Source organism: Cylas formicarius, unplaced genomic scaffold (assembly GCF_029955315.1).
Source record: "Cylas formicarius isolate icCylForm1 unplaced genomic scaffold, icCylForm1.1 PGA_scaffold_9__14_contigs__length_23061073, whole genome shotgun sequence".
Taxonomy (NCBI): domain Eukaryota; kingdom Metazoa; phylum Arthropoda; class Insecta; order Coleoptera; family Brentidae; genus Cylas; species Cylas formicarius.
In genome coordinates this window covers 10,472,896-10,491,081 of record NW_026844365.1, presented here as the reverse complement: position 1 = coordinate 10,491,081, position 18,186 = coordinate 10,472,896, and the positions used below count along the sequence as shown (strand labels likewise).

Genomic DNA, 18,186 nt, shown 5'->3' with positions numbered 1-18,186 from the left:
TTCAATATTTTGTTGCACCAGGTATTTAGCTTAGCCTAGAATTCTTTTGAAAAATTATTATTTTTAAAAAAGGCGCGCGCTAGATCAGTTGCCGTTTCAGCGATATTTCCTTGTTTCCCGTGTCGGAGTTTATCTCTTTTCTTTTGTGCATATTCTTGTTTTAATTAAATCTTGATTATCTTTTTATGCCAATTTTGACGATCATCTAATTTTTTTGTAACTAAAATTAATTCAATAGAAACAATTAAGGCGAGATGATGCCCGGCAGCTGTTATATTAGGTATGAAAAAGTCAATTTGGATGAAGGAGATGCTTCTTTTGTCCCGACAATGTACAAGAATAAACCTGTCTAACCATAGCAAAATGGGGCCCAAAACTGTGACACTAGGCGAGAATATGCGTTATTTGGAAGTTAAATTTTAAAAATCCTTTGTAAAATATTCACGGGGAGGGTGTCAAGGCGTCAATTTTTATAAACATCGGAGGTCAGTGTCGGAGAAATAAGGGTTCTACCCTTTTCTCCTCGTCTCTTTTTAACTCCGTTTTGAGTAATTTGTAATAATTTGAGAAAAAAAAATTCAGTACCCGAAAAATGGACACACATTTGCAAGCAAAACAAAAAAAATAGGATACAAAAAAAAAACTATAAAATATAGGCGCCAATGCAGGCAATAGTTTAAATACGGGAAGTTACATTTTTAAACATAAATTCAGATTTTCGGTGGCAATATAACTCTATTTTTCGTGTTTGTTAAGATTTATATACATAATATCAAACCAGGCTTTGGAAACGTCTGGTTAAGGCCACAGGCCATTAGCTTCTAAATAAACGCGAGATATCATGAAAACCGAAAAAGTTTGAATGGAATCTAACGTTTCCTTTTGTTTCTCAAAAATAGTAATTAAGCGGAAAAGTACTCGTAGTATATTGATTAATTGTAGAAATGTCTCATTTTCTACAAAACAACTTAAGTTAAATAAAATGCAAATTAAATTATTATAAATTACCGCTTTGTTGTATTCGCTATTTACTATGCCCCAACCTACGACGACACTGGAGGGTAGCTTAAAATTTGACCTGCTTGGTTTACCTGCCTTTCGTAGGAATGCGGGTTGTTTCACGTGTCAGTCGAAGTTTAAAGAAGTGTTGGTGTTAAGGGTTCGTTTCTGTTATACGCGTTTGTTGCTTAATGCAATATCGCCAACGAGTTTAAGTTTTGTGTTCAATGTGTGTTTCATATACGGATAAATAAAACAAAAAAGACTGGAAAAAGATAGGTAAGAAGCTTTCGGAATTGCGACTTTAATGAGTAACCGCGTAACATTTTGACCTAGTATTATGTATATGTTCGACGAGGTTTCTATACTTAATTAAAAAAAAATTGGGGAGTGATCAAAGGAGGCTGAGGTCGGAGATACGGATCTTGGTTAGTATCAATTTTTGTTTAATAAAACAACCAAAAATGCTCGCTTACGTTTTTGAAGTAGGTAAAAAGGAAACAGAATTTTAATAGAAATAACGCACGATATATCTCCCAAAAAATTCAGCCATATGAACAAGGCGAAGAAGTTAAGCAGATAAAATTTTACAAGATTTTTGGGGGGCCAAGTGTAAATTCGGATTGTGGAAAGTAACAGATAGAGAGAATGAGTGACCTATATAGAAAAAGAGAGACAGAAAGGTAGATTTATTTAAACGTTTCTCAATCATCCACCCATCGGAGATAATAAATAACATTCGCTAGTTTTTTTTTTGCATGTATTGAGTTAAGTTCGGTATAGAAATATATCAATAGTAACAATTTAAATATGGTAATTTTTGGGGATTGTTATACGTCCGCCAGCGTATTAAAAATATGGTTTTAGGGGTTAGAACTTTTAAGTTTCAAGAAAAAAAAACTCATGTTGAAATTTTTGTATTCGGAAGCTTCTGTTGTTTATTAATTTATAGACACTGGAAAATATAATAATAAAACATCCTACAGTTGACATACGTGTCCTCTTAAACTCGAAAAGAGCTAATTTATCTTAGAAGAGTACGTATTTTTGGTAAAATAGATATTTTTTATATTAAATATTTGACCGATCGATGTAATTCGTCAAGCAGAAACCGAAAAGAAAAGTGACGCTTGTGGTGTTTGCTGACAATCCGACCCTGCTTCGTGTACAAATGCAATGACATTTCGGCAGGGCTATAGGCTACGAAACCTTTCAAACTCGAAAAGGACGAACTGTTTTAAAGAAAAAAGGTACTTCATTTTTGGTAAAAGTAATAGATAATTTTTTTTTTCGCTAAATATTCCACAGATCGATGTAACTCGTCAAGCAGAATCCGAGAAGAAAAGTGACCGGGGGTGCTGTTTGCTTACAATCCGACCCTGCTTCGTGTACAAATGCAATGCCATTTCGGCAGGGATATAGGCTACGAAACCATTCGAACTCGAAAAGGCGCTACTAATTTTGAATAGGTACTTAATATTGGGTAAAAGTAATAGATAAGATTTTTTTTTAATTAAAATATTTGACAGATCATGGTAACTCGTCAAGCGGAATCCGAGAAGAAAAATGACGGATGTGCTGTTTGCTGATAGTCCAGAACGGCTTCGTGTACAAATGCATGGCGGGGAGACCAGAAAGTTTTCGAAAATGCGTGAGTGGAAGTCTGCGTTGGACGAATTTTGAAAATATCTGAAGGTTTAACGAATTTTGGAGAATTCGACAGAGCTACAGACTACGAAACCTTTCGAAACGAACACACGTGTCCTGTTGAACTTGAAAAAGACGAAATTATTTTTAAAAAGGTATATTGTTGCTAAATAATAGATTTTTTTTAATTAAAATATTTGACAGATCATGGTAACTCGTGAAGCAACATCTCAGAATTGAATCGGGGAACGAGGAATCAAAAAAAGATTAACAATTTGGATCATTTTGGAAGATACATACGCCGCGCTTTTCAAAGCGGACAGACGTGCCCTTGTCCAACTGAAACGAACACACGTGTCCTGTTAAACTTGAAAAAAGACGAAATTATTTTTAAAAAGGTATATTGTTGCTAAATAATAGATTTTTTTTTAATTAAAATATTTGACAGATCATGGTAACTCGTGAAGCAACATCTCAGAATTGAATCGGCGAGTTGTGTATTTGCTGGCAATCCGAGCCTGCTTGGATCATTTTGGAAGATACATACGCCTGCGCTTTTCAAAGCGGACAGACGTGCCCGTGTCCAACTTGACAAAGGCGGAATTATTTTAGGGAAGGTATATTATTTGTAAAAAAAAATATACAATTTTTAAGTAACATATTTGACAGACCATGGCAACTAGTAAAGCAGAATCCGAGAATTCAATCGGCGGCTGTATGTTGACTGACAAGAATATAATTGCTGTTAATCCGGCCCTGCTTCTTGTACAAATGCATAGTGGGGAGACATGAACATTTTTCGAAATTACGGCCCTATCCTCTTGGGATTCTACGTTGGACAAATTCTGAAAACGACCCAGAAATATAATTGGTGAGAAAATAGTTTTTTTTTGTTGTGTTAACAGATAACAATTTTTTTATTTTGGAAATAAGGGGTTTCAGTGTGTACTGGTATTAGTGAATCAATTTAAAGACCTCAGCATCTCTAAACCCGCATCTTGAGACGCGTTAACGATCCGGGTCGAGTTACGTCGCGTAATTGTGTCACTTTTTTAATTAAAAAAATGAAAGAGATGTACCTACCATACTTTAGAAACCCCTACTCCCCTTTGGAGGTGATGAAATAAGTTTTGGCATAAAATATAAGTTCCTCGTATTACTTTGATATAAGTATAAGTCTTGCCTGTTTTTTTTTTAAAGGAGGTTCAAACCCGTGCGAGGTGAGGTTTGATATATGAAACAGACCAGTCATGGGGACACGAGATATGGAAAGTTTCAGCGTAGTCGTCGCCACATTGCTGCCAACACTGCATATATAAGGAATCACGAACCATTCAGGTAAAATTTTGAAAACACATATTTATGGCAATATAGAACCTCTCTTTTTTTTTAACAGGAATATTGAGACTTAGACCAGTATCTTTTTAAGTAGGCATGTGGGGTAAAGAAGACGCAGAAGCTTCAGTCGGGTACCATCGGTAACGTAGGCGATTGATATATTTCCACCACTACATATGTTGGATTGGAATTTCCCATTTGATGCTTTGACTGACTAAATGAGGAAACTTGGAGGTAAGCTCTTACGGAATTCTATCGAAATATGTTTAGTAACATATTGGTGCGTTACTCTGTCTTCCAGTCAGTTTCACATAAACTTTGCACGTATTATAAAAATGCCACCTACTTTTTTTTGTGTTAATATTATTGAAAGTAGTAGCTGGTAGCTGTACTCGTAAGCCCAGAGAGTCTCTGTTTTGAACATAATACACAAAATGGGGCGTTCAAAAACAATAGACTGCATGCCTTTTAGAGTCGGCGTAAACTATGGTCATATACCCCTGATCAAATTCAAAACTACAAAATCGTTGTGTCTCTGCATTAAAAATAATAGTAAAATTTATTGTAGGCACCTAGTAGAGTATCGAAAATTTCCATTTTTAGTGCCAAATTGGTTACTCCAGTAAATTCCAACTGTTCTAATTTTTTTTTAATAATTTATGATGTTAGTGAGTTTCATTGCGATTATTTGTTACTTAAATTTTCTGCGTATTAAACCTTAATTAACAATACGCTATTCGTTAACGCATGTAGAATTAATGACGCTGACTGACCTGATTTTGTCCAGGGGGGCGTAGTACGGTAGTTTGTACTGTGATGTTTGGTAGTTTGGCAGTGAGCTCTCATTTATGAAACTGGGGAATGTTTCGTTATCTTCAAATCCTAAACACGTATCAATAGAATTATATTTTTAAAATATTGATTAGGACATGTACTAAGTAACTAAATGCTCTAGCGAAAATATTCACACATATTGCGGAAAACGTACAAATTTAAATTAGAGAAAATTAACTATTTTTAGAGGTTGGTTTTTCAAAAAGGTGGGGATTTAGTTAAAGAACAGATAGAGACTAAAGGGAAGCTCTATGAGAAAAGTTAGAATTAAAAAGTCGATGTTTTCGTGTCATAGCGAAAGATGGATTATTATTAAAAATAATACTTGCATTAATTGTTGTCACCATTTGTGAAAAATATGGAAAATATCCTCTAGGTTCGCATACCTTTTTTTTAATTTTTTTAAGGTGGCTAACAAAATACACAGACAGAAAAGTTTAGATCCTGTTCGTTAATGTAGCGCATAGAAAAAAATTAGAAAAGAGAACGTTTCGTGTATGGCATACGTAGTTAGTACGGAATATTAATCTGAAGGCTGCAAGACAGTGAAAGAGTGATGCGCTTAAGTGTGGTTCAGAGAGGTTATTTGGGCTGTAGAAGTTTTTCTTTGAACAGGGTTCAAATAGCGTCTCCTAGAGCGTTAGCGGAGAAGAGTATTACAGTATTTAATATAAGCGTTCAGATTTCATTATTGTTGAGATTGCATAGAAACACACTTTCATGTAGTAGTCGCAGCAGCTTTAAAGTATATGACTTTTTAGTTAAGATGCCTTTCGAGTTTGCTTTATGGCTTGATAGGAAATTAAAGGGTAGATACAGATAAGTTACGAAAAAAAAAAGTATGTACACTATCCTCAAAGATCAGCAATAAATAAAAGAAATTGATGAAATAGTAAAGTTGACTGCAATATCTTAAAATCATCAAAAAGATAGATAAATTAATTTTGAAAATATTAAATAATAAAAATAGCAAAGAAAATCAAAATCATCAATAAGGTAGATAAATTAATTTTGTAAATATTAGATAATAAAAATAAAATTATAATAGCAAAGAAAGCCTACCACGGCCACATACACATAATATTTTCGACATATGAACTTTTCCCAGATAAATAGTCAAATATTTCACGATACCTTAAAACAGAAGCATGCGGAAATATGTATGAAGTTAACGCACGGTAGATGGCTTAGTAAATTAAAAAGGTATATGGTTTCTAATATCCTACTTTATTAATGAAAATTTTAACCAGCTTTTTGTTTTGCAGATATTATTGGTGGTGCCTGCCAGCTTCCAGTTCCGAGAAAAGAAATCCGACACTTTTCGTCTTTATTTCCCCTGTCCTTTGTGCGCAATAAAAGTACAGTTTGTACCCGCGAGGGTACACATTCGCAGAATTATATGTTTTTAAAATAAATGTTTTGGTCAATATTCACTAGGTGGGTTACCTTATTAAAGAAAATCTTATTCCAAGAGGGGACACTAGTTTACATTCGAACCGCTAGAGGGTGCAGATGGTCACGAGAACAATATGATCAAGTCTCATTGACGCCATTGCTTTTCATACGGGTGGGAAAATATCTGGGCTCTGATTGGCTTCGCCGCAATCGCAAACTAGAGGTGGGGAGATTGATTAAACCCCATTGGTGCTTGCTTATCCAATGGGAGCCAGTTTCAAGGGATTATGGGTAAAGGGGGAGGAGCTAGAGAGTCGTGGGGAAGGAGGACACGCCCACAAAAGGGAGAGGAGTGGGATTGTCCCCAAACATACATATATCTACTCCGGACTAACTCCGGTCAACGCAGCGTTGCCAATTCGATTACCTTTTCTCATCCGAAATCGAAAATTCTGCAGAATGAAATGAGCCTATTTACAAACAACCGTACATTTTCAATAAAATAAAAAATTAAATAAGACAGGAAGATATATTAAAATAAGCAGGAACAAATAGCTACAACAATAATATAAAAAAGTAATTAAAACTAAAATATTAATAACGCCTGGAATTTCGAAAGTCTAGTAAAAAATCCACATTTTTATTTTAAAAAATGAAAATACAACTAGTAAAACAAATCATAAAAATATAGAAAAGCAAATAACCATAACAACAATGTATTAGAGCAATTTTTTTAAAAAACATTAATAATGTTGATTCATATCAAGCGCCGAAACATGAATTCATAAGTGCATAAATTAATAATAAGCAAATCTAGTGAAATATCGGTCGAATTGGCAACCGCGGCGGAACAGCGAAAATCTGCCCGGTGGTAGGGCTATTTCGAGTCAGCGTAACAAACACAATATAAAGATAATTTTCATCAAAATGAAAAATTAAATAAATGCCAAAAATTAATGACTACAACAATGGTAAACAAACTAATTAAAAACGAAATATTAATCATTTTCGCAAATGCACTAATTTATAAGTGAAAGATTACTAATAATAATAATAATCGTTAAAGGTGTACCTCAGTCTGGAAATCCGCAAATCTAGGGACATATCGGTAGAACCGGCAATCGAGGTTAAAGGGCAAAAATCGTATATTTCGAGTTAGCGTAACACAATACAAAGATAATTCTCATTAAATGAAAGTACAAACCGCAAAATAAAATCATTAAAAAAAGACGTCAACACAAAAAAATAACTAAAACGATGATAAAAAAAATAATTAAAAATGAAATATTAATTAATTTACTTAGTACTAAACGCCAAAGCAAGAATTTATAAGTGATGTAAATGATATATATGATATAATAATAGGGGTAGGTGGAAATCCGTAAATCTAGTGACATACTGGTAGAACTGGTAACCGGGGTCACGAACGGCCAAAGTAAAAAAGTATTGTGCAACAAATATTGAGTCACGAGTTTATTTAACACTAGCGGAGCTCCGCGGAGCGAGTGTTTAATAAATGAGTAAATGAGGGTACTTGGTATCAGGGTACATGGACATGTACCAAAGTATTTTTTCTGCCCCGCCCAGTATATAAACCACATCAAGGAATTCTGCTTTCGGAAAATATATACTTCGTTTTTTTTTTTAATTCACTGACACCACAGTAAATTTTATGAATTTATTTACTCAGTTGTCAAGTGAAAATTCGTCAATGTCATGTTGTCACTTCCAACTAATGTTATAGCAATAGTCTTAGACAGACAGAAGGGCAAATATGGGAAAAGTTAAAATAAATAGTAAAGTATTAAAAATAGGTATATTTAGATAAAACATCATATCCTTTAGTTTAGTTATCGGCAGCACAGCAGGATTCGGGAAGTATTTTAAAAAAATAAAAAATCGCGTGTGCAAGGCTCTACAAAAAAGATCATTTTTCGAGATCAAAAAAATTTTTGAACCAGAAGACGCAGAAGCTAAAGCTAAAACTTTTGTATTTAAGGCTTTCACCTATTGTACAGGATGTTCCCGATATTCCGTGTTAAAAAAAAATGTGTTGCGTCCTAAATTTCCAGATATCAACTTCAAATTTAGCACAGAAGTAAAGGTGCGTCTCCACATTTACACAATAGAAATTGGATGCAATCAAAATTTACCAAGTATTTAAAAAAATAATAATAATCGCTGACGCAATGACGTCATTGATTATTACGGCGCACTGCATGGTTTCAGAAAAAAACTTATCGTCTCGAGAACCATTTACTATTTTGGAAAAATTCTTGAACCAGGAATCCTGGAAGATCGAGTGCTATAACCTCCATTTGCGGAATTATTTGTAGAGAGAGAGAGACAGAGAGTGAGAGAGAGAGTTTCGAATATCATACAGAGTAAGCGAGATTCTTAGATTCTTAGAATAATATAATTGGAAATCGTTATTACTTGTACAATTTTTTATATTTATCAAAGTTTGTCGTGATTTTGGAAAGAGACTTTATACGGGGTGTGTACACAATAGAATTACTTCTATTTTGCGAAAGTTCCGTAGTGGTCCGGAGACGAAAGAAAACGATCTGAATAACATTTAATTCAACTTCCGTTGCATATATCTTTTATGCCATCTTCGAATACGACTAATATCAAATAAGGGTGATCTATCTATAAAAATAATGGCGCTGTCGTATTTTTTACTGCAAGTGTGAAAACTGGTAGGTTTAGGTATATATTTTTATTAATGAAAAAGTAGAAAAATTTCAAAACAACTTCAAAATAAAATTTAAAAATAGGGCGTTCTATTTAAAACAATGTATGTTTTTTCGATACACTTTTTGTACACTTCAACATAATTTTAAATTGTGCATCCCAACATCATTTTGGAACCAAGACAACAGCTTCGTTGACTCAGCCTGTACAGCAATGGTTTTTATTAGTATTTATTATTAGAAATTAGGATTAAAAAGAGCAATAAATAAAAAGAAATAATGTTAAAAAGTTATGTTATGTAAAATAAATAATTAGCGTCGTGGTGACAGACCGGTCTGTAAATCCGTAAATCTGGTGAAAATTCAGTACAACTGGCAACCGGGCGCGGACGACAAAAAACAGCCCGGGGCCTATTTCGGGCCAGCGTCGGCGAACGGTCGTTCTTTTAAAATCGCCCGAATTGTTTTCCGCTTAATAATAGCGGGACGCCGCCGCGTTGCGCTGTTAAAATAGTTTGGCCACCTCCTCAATTGCGCGCCTCGGACGGCGATCCAAATAAATGGCCGAAAGCGAGATTTATCGGCCGAGCCTGTGTATATATATACGCATTCGCTTCAAAGAAAACTGCAATGAAAAAAAAAGCCATCCGTGTCGCCTTTAACAATATTTATATGCGGCCCGCTCTGCTCGCCTAATTGACTGTTAATTTAATTTTAATCCCCCCTCGCACAGGGGGGAAGGATGTCTACGTGTGTCCGCTGTTTTTTATTCCTCGTGCCAAAGTAGCGAAGTAACGTCAAAACCTCTTCCATTATTGGGTATTACCCCCTCTTCCCTTATAACATCACTTACTCGATTATGCCTAGATCTTATCAAGTTCGCTATTGGTTCTTGTGGAATGTTAAGTCGCTCTTCCTCTACTCTAGGATCGAGGTTGGGGTACGAAGTCTAGCTCGAATTTTCCGTTTTAGCTCATCCCATAAATGTTCGATCGGATTGAGGTAGGGACTGCACGCTGGCCACTCCATAACTAGAAAACCGACTTCTGTAATGTAATCTTGAAGGATCCTTGGGGTGTGGCGAATTCTTCTCCAATGTAGTTGACATATGGTACCGCGTGATCGGCTAAAATATTCTCGATGTACATAGCACCTACGGATGAAAGCAGGATCGGTTCGTGGCCCATAGAAATGGACCACCATATCATGCAGGACCACCTCCATAAGAGCTAAACTCTTCATTGCAGCAAAAAGGCATATTCAGATGATCCCGTGCAAAGCGTAGGCGTGCTTATCGATGAGCTGGAGTAGGTCTCTTCGAACTTCATGGCGCTGTTGTTGCACTTGAACCGCATTAAGGTGACAATTTCTTATTATTTTAAGCCTGTAAAAGGTTTGTTACTATCACTATTAGTACTGCATGGACACATTTCATTTGTTTAACCATAGTTACGCATATAACTTATACTAAAGCATATTAAATTGTCTTCCAAATAGCGTGTTTATGTTTTGGGTCAGATGAATAGTTTCTAGAAAAAAGCATACTAAATTAAAAAATGTACAGTGGGCCGATTTCTATGGACGCAAGTTTATTATCCTTAAATTATCCCTACCCTATGACGTTATTTTTAAGTTAGTTTGAGTAAGATCAGAATTGTTTAATTGTTGTAATAGTTATTGAGAAAATCAATCAATCAAATCAAAATGATTTGTGGATATATAATGAGAAAAGACAAAGGAAATAAGTACTTATAATATATAACATTAATCAAGATTAATTTCACAATTATAATCATTTTTTTACATATAAAACTTTATATAAATAAAAATAATTAATTAAACAATAAGCAATAAGAAAAAGTAGTAGAACAATACCATAATAATAAAATCGTCATAAATGTTTAATTACATAAGATAACATAATAACAATTTTTAATCAAATTTTTTCTTTTGACAAGAGGCGGAAATTCTTCAAAAAACAAATTCAAAAATAATCAATAACCTCTTTAAACCATTATTTCGCATTAAAAACCGCGTAAGTGCCAGGTTTGGCCCTTGAATCAACCCCATTACGCCCAAAACCATCATTTATTTCACCCCTATACATAATACGCGGCCCATTCCAAAACTAATAACGATCGCCGCTCATTTGTTTCTTATCTCGCCCCGATAATTCTACAGGTGTATTTTTTTAACTAAGCCCCTTTCATTAGCCGAAGCGAGCACGCTAGATTTTCCGCGCAGTGGCGTAGACGTCGCTTTTATTTCCCCCATTCGAGCGGTCAATTTATCAGAAAAAATGAATTCAATCTTGCTGAAGTTTATTTAAAAAATTAATTCATTTTCTTAGAAAATTAGGTATACATGTAAAACAATAACCTCACGAAGTCTATAGTATCAGTCAAAGCATTAAAATTTAATTTTAAAATGGGTGGCATGTTTCGCCTAAAATCGCGTCATCATACCAATATTAATTAAAAACAACGCACAAACATGACAATAACCTATGCATAGTTGTTCACAGATTCTTATGGAGTATTCGTGTTATCTATATTTCTTACAGAAATAATTTACACGTGTTTATTTAGTGCTCAAACAATATTTTCTTTAAATCTGTGTATAAAATAAAATAAAATGAAAGAATTAAAAATTTAAAATTTTAAAAAGTAATTAAAATAAATAATAGTAATAATTGATCCGTCTCCATTTCACGATTATTTAATGATTTTTATACCATTCTTGTTTTAATTTAGGAATTGTTTTGATTTCGGGGTATATAGATGAAATAATAATGCCTTGACAGTGCAACAAAAACCCTATTTTCCATGCTTTACTTCTAGGAGACCTGTCCTTTTTTGCTGTGTCAGGGCACGACCATAATTTTACGAACTGGGAATATATTCAACGAGCAACAAAGAAGTACAGGACCTTTTGCCGAATATCTACATTCTACATAAATAATTTATCACATGTATATTAATATTTTATTTATATAATTTGAAGTATTATTATTTATTTGTTTAATAAAATGAGACTTATGACATTAAAATAAACCTTTTTTGCTGAATATCTACATTGCTGCATCCATATACAACATAAAATTTAACATTTTCAAAAATGTTTACTAAATAACTTATTATTATTAGTATTCCAATTCAACAAAATTGTCATTGTCAAACATAATAAAAAAAGCGCTTGATTCAAAGAAGAATAAAGGATTGAAATGCTTTCACAAAGTACCAGTACGATTTTCACTCGCAAAACTCAAACAGGTAGAGAATTTGAGAATTATAGATCCTATTACACTTATCTGCCATTAGAAGTCAACTGTATTACAAAGTAAAGGATCATAATTACCAGAACCATTCCAATGTATTCTGGGTTTAGAGGTACCGGGTACCCACCGACGACGAGCAACGTTACCATTACGACGCCGCCGCACCTGCGGGTACGCCCCTGCGTTCACTAATCGTCAATTAGGTACGTGGCCCACGGCAGGTGCCTCGAGGGGCACCCAATGGATCAAAAATCGACCGTCCAAAGAGACAGGTGTCTATCCGCGTTTGGGATTCGGTTTTCTTCGTTTTACGGGATTGATTTACTCGCCAGATACCCTGGTTTTTTTCTTAAGACGTACGCTGGTACAGGATTAGGCACGGTAGCTTATAAGGGCCAGTGTCAAATTGTTTTGTTTGCTCGATCGGACCCGAATTCCGCCGGAAACTCGATCAAAGTCGTACCGGTGGTACCGCAGACCAAATACGCGACGCACCGTTCAATGGGCCCCATTATAATTACTAATTGGACGCGGTCGCCTTCGCGGTACCACTGTCCCGCGGACAATGGTTTATGCGATCTGATCCGGGTACTACGGGAGAAGAAAGCGGCGAGGTACCGCTTTGAGATCATCATCGTGACTTATCCGCGTTATTTATTGACTTACCCGCCTGAGAACGGAGATTTTGATTCGGGTACTCAAATTTCCAGTCAAGCGCAGGTAGTACCGCCCGGTATGGAGTCTATGAATGACTTACTCATTGCTCATAGATGTACCTATCGAATTTCCCATGGTGGTTCCTCGGGCATTTTTAAGGTAAAACGTTACTTTTATGAGAATTTAGCTTTTAAATTATTTCCTATTTCTAAAGGGCACTGCCTATATGTCTTTACTCGCTTTTAAAGGTTTTATTACTTTTTGCACGATTCTGAATTTTATATTTTGGCATATACAATGGCAATAAAATAAATCAAGCAGGCTCGCTAGTTTATTCGACGGTGCGTCCTTCTTTATATTGCCAACTTACTAGATTACTTGACCGTTCATTTCTTATTGGTTTCTCTACAAACAATAATAATATAAAAAGACACTTTTAGTAACTTGTAAGCTTGAAAGTACCCGAGAAATCTCTCTCAGAAAACTTTCTATTGCCCAGATTTTTTATGGGCAGGTCTCAAGTCATTTTTTTCTTTTTTTTTACAAATCTTGCGTTTCGGTCTTTTCGAGTTTGATGGAAATGCCATCCGAAATCTGGAAATGAAATTTAGAAAATGTGCAACTCACGGAAGAGAACCTAGCGAAACCAATTTAAAGTGGCCGTTCTTCTAATGAAATCAGAAAAAATTCTTTAACTAAAGTTGTAGACGGTATTAACGAAATGTTTCTATTTTCTCTCACCTAGGTATACTGAAAATTTTCCTATTAAAAGGTGTTTATTTATACTCCCTCTAGCGGGCAACCTATGAACTTGAAAGTAATTTTGTCCACTTTTATCATGAATTTTCTTTACCCGGTTCATGATCGGTCACCAGATGTAAAAAATATTATGTAAAATGTCAAAAATATAAAATTAGTATATTAATTAAGAAATAAAAGGTCTATCAAATAGTTAATCTAGTTATCTTAGTCTTAAAGGCTGTTATATTGTTTAATAAACCGCACAAAATAAAGCAGCTATAATTAGCACCGTTTCAAATATCACGTGAAGGGAACTAAAATCAATCTAACCTTATTTGGAAGCTTAATATTACTGCGTGAGATAAAGCTTAATAATTATTTACAATCATCTAAATGCGAACCTAAAGTGTGCAAATTGAAAGCTTCCGTTCTATCTATAACGAAGCTTTCAACTGCATGTTATGGATCTAAAAAATTAGTTTACAGTTTTGTAAATAAATGGATTACAATTTTTAACAAATGTTATATAAGATTTATTTATTACTATTTAAAATTTTTGTTTAAGGTTTCCTATTGAATATATAAATTATTATTATGATATTAATTCTCAAAAGAAAAAATAATTAACACAAAATACACTTTTTTTATCAATAACCCAGCTTTACAATAAAGAAAAATTCAACCAAGGAATAACTAAAGTGGGAGATTGCCTTATTGCTTCATTAAAAAGTTCCATTTCACGTTGGAAAATATCATTCTATGCAAAGGCGGAATAAAGATTTTACCGCCCGTCCCCTCAAACCGCTTGACCTAACCGCCAAGCTAGGAAAACGGAGAGTGTCTCCTCTTATACTTGTTGATAGAAATGCGCGTGAAAAACGCTCGGTCCCGCACGATTTCCCGATTTGAATGCGGTAGATTTTCTCGCCTCTAGACGCCTTCGCGGCAACAAAGCCGGGCGCAGCTGTACGAGCGCTGACTTATTGAGGAAACACGTAGGTTCAATATCGCAGCGATTTATCCGCGCTTCACGGCTATCGGCAGAAATAATTTTAGACAAATTTATTAACAATTAATTTAGTCGACGGTTAACAAGCCGAGGCCACCTGGTATACACCGCTGATACTTCATCGCGGCGCGGACAAGCAGCAACTCGTAAATAATCCACCTAATTAGGAATAAAATTCATCCATTACGCCGCCATGAAACGAAACGGAATTATGGCGAGATTTAAAAAAAAATGCCCTGTATGTTATTACGGCCAGGATTTAACACTCGCCTTGAAAACTGACGCGAAATAAAATGGAAAATATATATATAGCATAATAACTCTCGAGCGTTTGGTTGAATGGTAACAAACCCGGAAATCAATTTTAATTCGCAATTGGTATTCGGCGTGGGTCGCGTCGTGTAGGCGTGGCTTTCTGCCGTGGCTGGAAGCCATTGGACGTACGCGAAAACACGCCCTTTTAATTGCCAACAGTTTGCCTATTCCTACATTCCTGTCCTTTGTAGCTCTACTAGTTCCTTACACCTTCCCTCTCTTCCTTTTGGCCCTGCTGCGTCGACGGTTCCACTAGATGTTTCACTCTCTTTTTAGATGTATCACAACTCAAACTCCTCTAAGAATGTCTTGTGACCACAGTGCCAACCAACGTAATTCAAATACGCTATATCTCGCCTCAAACTTCGCAGAATTATCAGAGAGTTACTTAGTAAAAAAAAACAATTCAAATTACATGTCTCATGTCACATGTCTGTGGATATAAATAATTTTGTTTGTATTGTAATTAAATTGTTCCCGGATCCTGTATAATGATCATGCATTTTTTTGTAATGTGTTGTAAAATATGCTAATCGAATACACCTTCATCCATGACACATAGGCAGAAGTTGTCCCCGGCATAACTGTCGATACTTCTACATAACTATAACTCTATCCACTGCAACTCGTTGAAGAGACTGCAAGTCAGGGATTCCCGTCTTGTGTCGAATGTTACGAAATCGAGACAAGCATTTTTTTGCTAATCCTCTTCTTCGGCCCTCGATCTTTCCAAGGAGTTGTACAAGGACAACTCTCCGAGAGATTTGTACAAAGTTTTTCACTGATTTCTGAAGGTCGTCCTCGATTAGAACGCCAAAACTATGGCGATCGTTTCTATCTGCAACGCTAGTAACAGAGCAATAGAAGAATTTGACATTCGATGGAATCATCCCATTATCTTGCCAACGTACCTTCTGTTGACTTAAGATCTGCCCAGGACCGGAGGTCGTTTGAATTTGGTCTTCCATATTGATAAGAGTAACACAGAATATTCTGTAGAAAAAAAGTTCCGTTGACGTTTATCAACATTACTATCATCGTTGGCTGTACAATTATAACGATTTGATTCTCCTTTCCGCTGAGGGATTTTGTTCTCACCTCGAGCTTCTTGACACTTGATGAAAACGCGAGTGACGTTTCTCTATTCCATTACCTATTTCGTCGGCAGTGCGGGGCGCCGCTACCGGTCCGTATTCGTAAACGCGCCGGCACCGTCGAGATTCACGAGGAGCTAAATCCGGAGCTCCAGCCGGCGGGCGCTATCTCGACGGTTTTATTGTGCGGGGCATAATAATTTTTGAAGTGGCATCACAATGATCGCCGCGGGCATCGCATCAAAGAATATACAAGAGCAAGAGGCAGGGACGAGAGTGGTTTGGTATCGTTTCGAAAGATAAAACGAAAACGAGAAGAGAAAAAAAAGCAACAACGTTAAGTACAGGGAGCCAGATCGGTGGTTCGAGGCCCCCGGGGGCGAGGCCCGACCCGACCGGTAGTTGGGCGCTGCGCCCACTCATCAAGGGCGGCGGTCAACAATATTATCGAGGCGAGACGAGCAAATATTCCGTTCCAATGCCACGTTGCCGTATCTACCTACTACCGACGTTTGCCAACTTCTCCTGATTGTCGGTACCGCGAAGCGCACCAAAAAAACAACTGGTACCGTCTTCAACAACTGAATAAATAACTAAAAAAAGAGCATTCCCAAAAAAAGAGGCAGAGCACGTTAATAACCATAATTTTTGAGTTAAAGACAAATTCTTCTGCAACTGGGTAAACAGGTTAAAGAAGAAGCAAGTTTCTCTACCCATATTCCAAAGTATTCCTAGAAAGTTGAAGACGAAGCAAGGAAAAGTTGTTTCTAAATAAACGAAGGAGAAAAGGGGATGTTCATGTTATTATAAATATATCCAACTCGTTTGCCACAGCTTAGGGCAAAATGGAAAACTGCTACCTTGCCTAACAACACCAAGTATCACAACTTTTGCCACTGTGAATCTTCAGTATACACACACACCCACACACACGCACACACACACACACACACACACACACACACACACACGCACGCGCGCGCGCGCGCACACACAATACCAATGGTCGTCAAGAACCCCCTGCTTTGTTACTACAAGATGGCTACAAAAATTTAAGATTAACATCAGCTATCAGTAAAAGATAGAGGAGCCTTTTTAAGTGAAGTCTGAGTCTCTATTTAAAGCTGCAATGATGCTTTGTTTCAAGCAATGTTTGCGGCTTATTTGTAGGACCTACTGCAGTGAGTATATTGGTAGTGAAAATTGACAATTTTCTCCCAGGGATACCACTAATACCAACGGAAAATGATAGTAACAATCATCATGAGGTGTTGAGACTGGTACTATTATCAACGAACCTCTAAACCCCGGAGAATATCACCCAGGGAGTTTAGCCGGCCACAACTAGACCGATAAATCTAAATCGCGGAGCCGATATATTAAAAAGCTCACCGGGTAATTACCAACGCGCGCTACCTACATCCAGCCAGCGTACGGTCCCGACCTATACCGTGCGGAATGTGTAATACAAATTTATTCTGAATATTAGCGGAACAGCATAAATAAACTGTGTTGCATTGCTTGCATAGTTAAAAATTTAAATTGCGGGAAACTGCGGCGCGTATATGGCCGTTTTAGAAGTGGCCGGTGGTGAAAAATTTTGAGGTATGAGCTCCTTTGATCTGGCCGCCTCCCGGTTATGGTATATACCGTGGCGGACTCTTTCGTCCGTCCGCATTTCACTTGCTCAGTTTTACGTTCGAACGGTTTGTTGTGTGCCGCGGGGTCGGGCACCCGGGCCCCTGACTCAGATTTAAACCGTAAACGATAGATTTTTCATGCGGACGTTCATTTTGCGCCATGTTTCGGGACATTTTTATTCTTATTTTTGTTATTATACACACTTTTGACCAGAAAAGTAACCAGTCCCATCAACGAGAAAGAATTAACAAGTTTAAACCAGTTTTTGATGTAAATTTGACTTTTAATTTGGTTTAAGTTTGCTTAAGTTTTGAATATTTAAATGGAACTGAATCAGTTAGAAATTCCATTATATATACTACTTGTATTGCTCAAAGCGGAAGATATATTGAACTGTTACAATGATTATTATCCTTTGTAAGCTATTAATTTTTTAATAATCGTTCGTTAATAAAATATTCTTAGTCTTATTTTGTATAAATAATGCATACATACATTTACAATCTTCAAATTTATGGTCAACTATGAAATGGTAAACCATAG

General features: G+C 36.0%; 1 long non-coding RNA gene across 1 annotated transcript; it reads left to right on the top strand.

Moving 5' to 3' along the window:
- The first annotated feature begins 3,782 nt into the window (after window positions 1-3,782).
- On the top strand, window positions 3,783-6,523 carry LOC132707503 (uncharacterized). Its single transcript, XR_009619742.1, has 3 exons — window positions 3,783-3,984; window positions 4,043-4,218; window positions 6,084-6,523. It is a non-coding gene; the product is annotated as an uncharacterized LOC132707503 (long non-coding RNA).
- The last annotated feature ends 11,663 nt before the right edge of the window (window positions 6,524-18,186 follow it).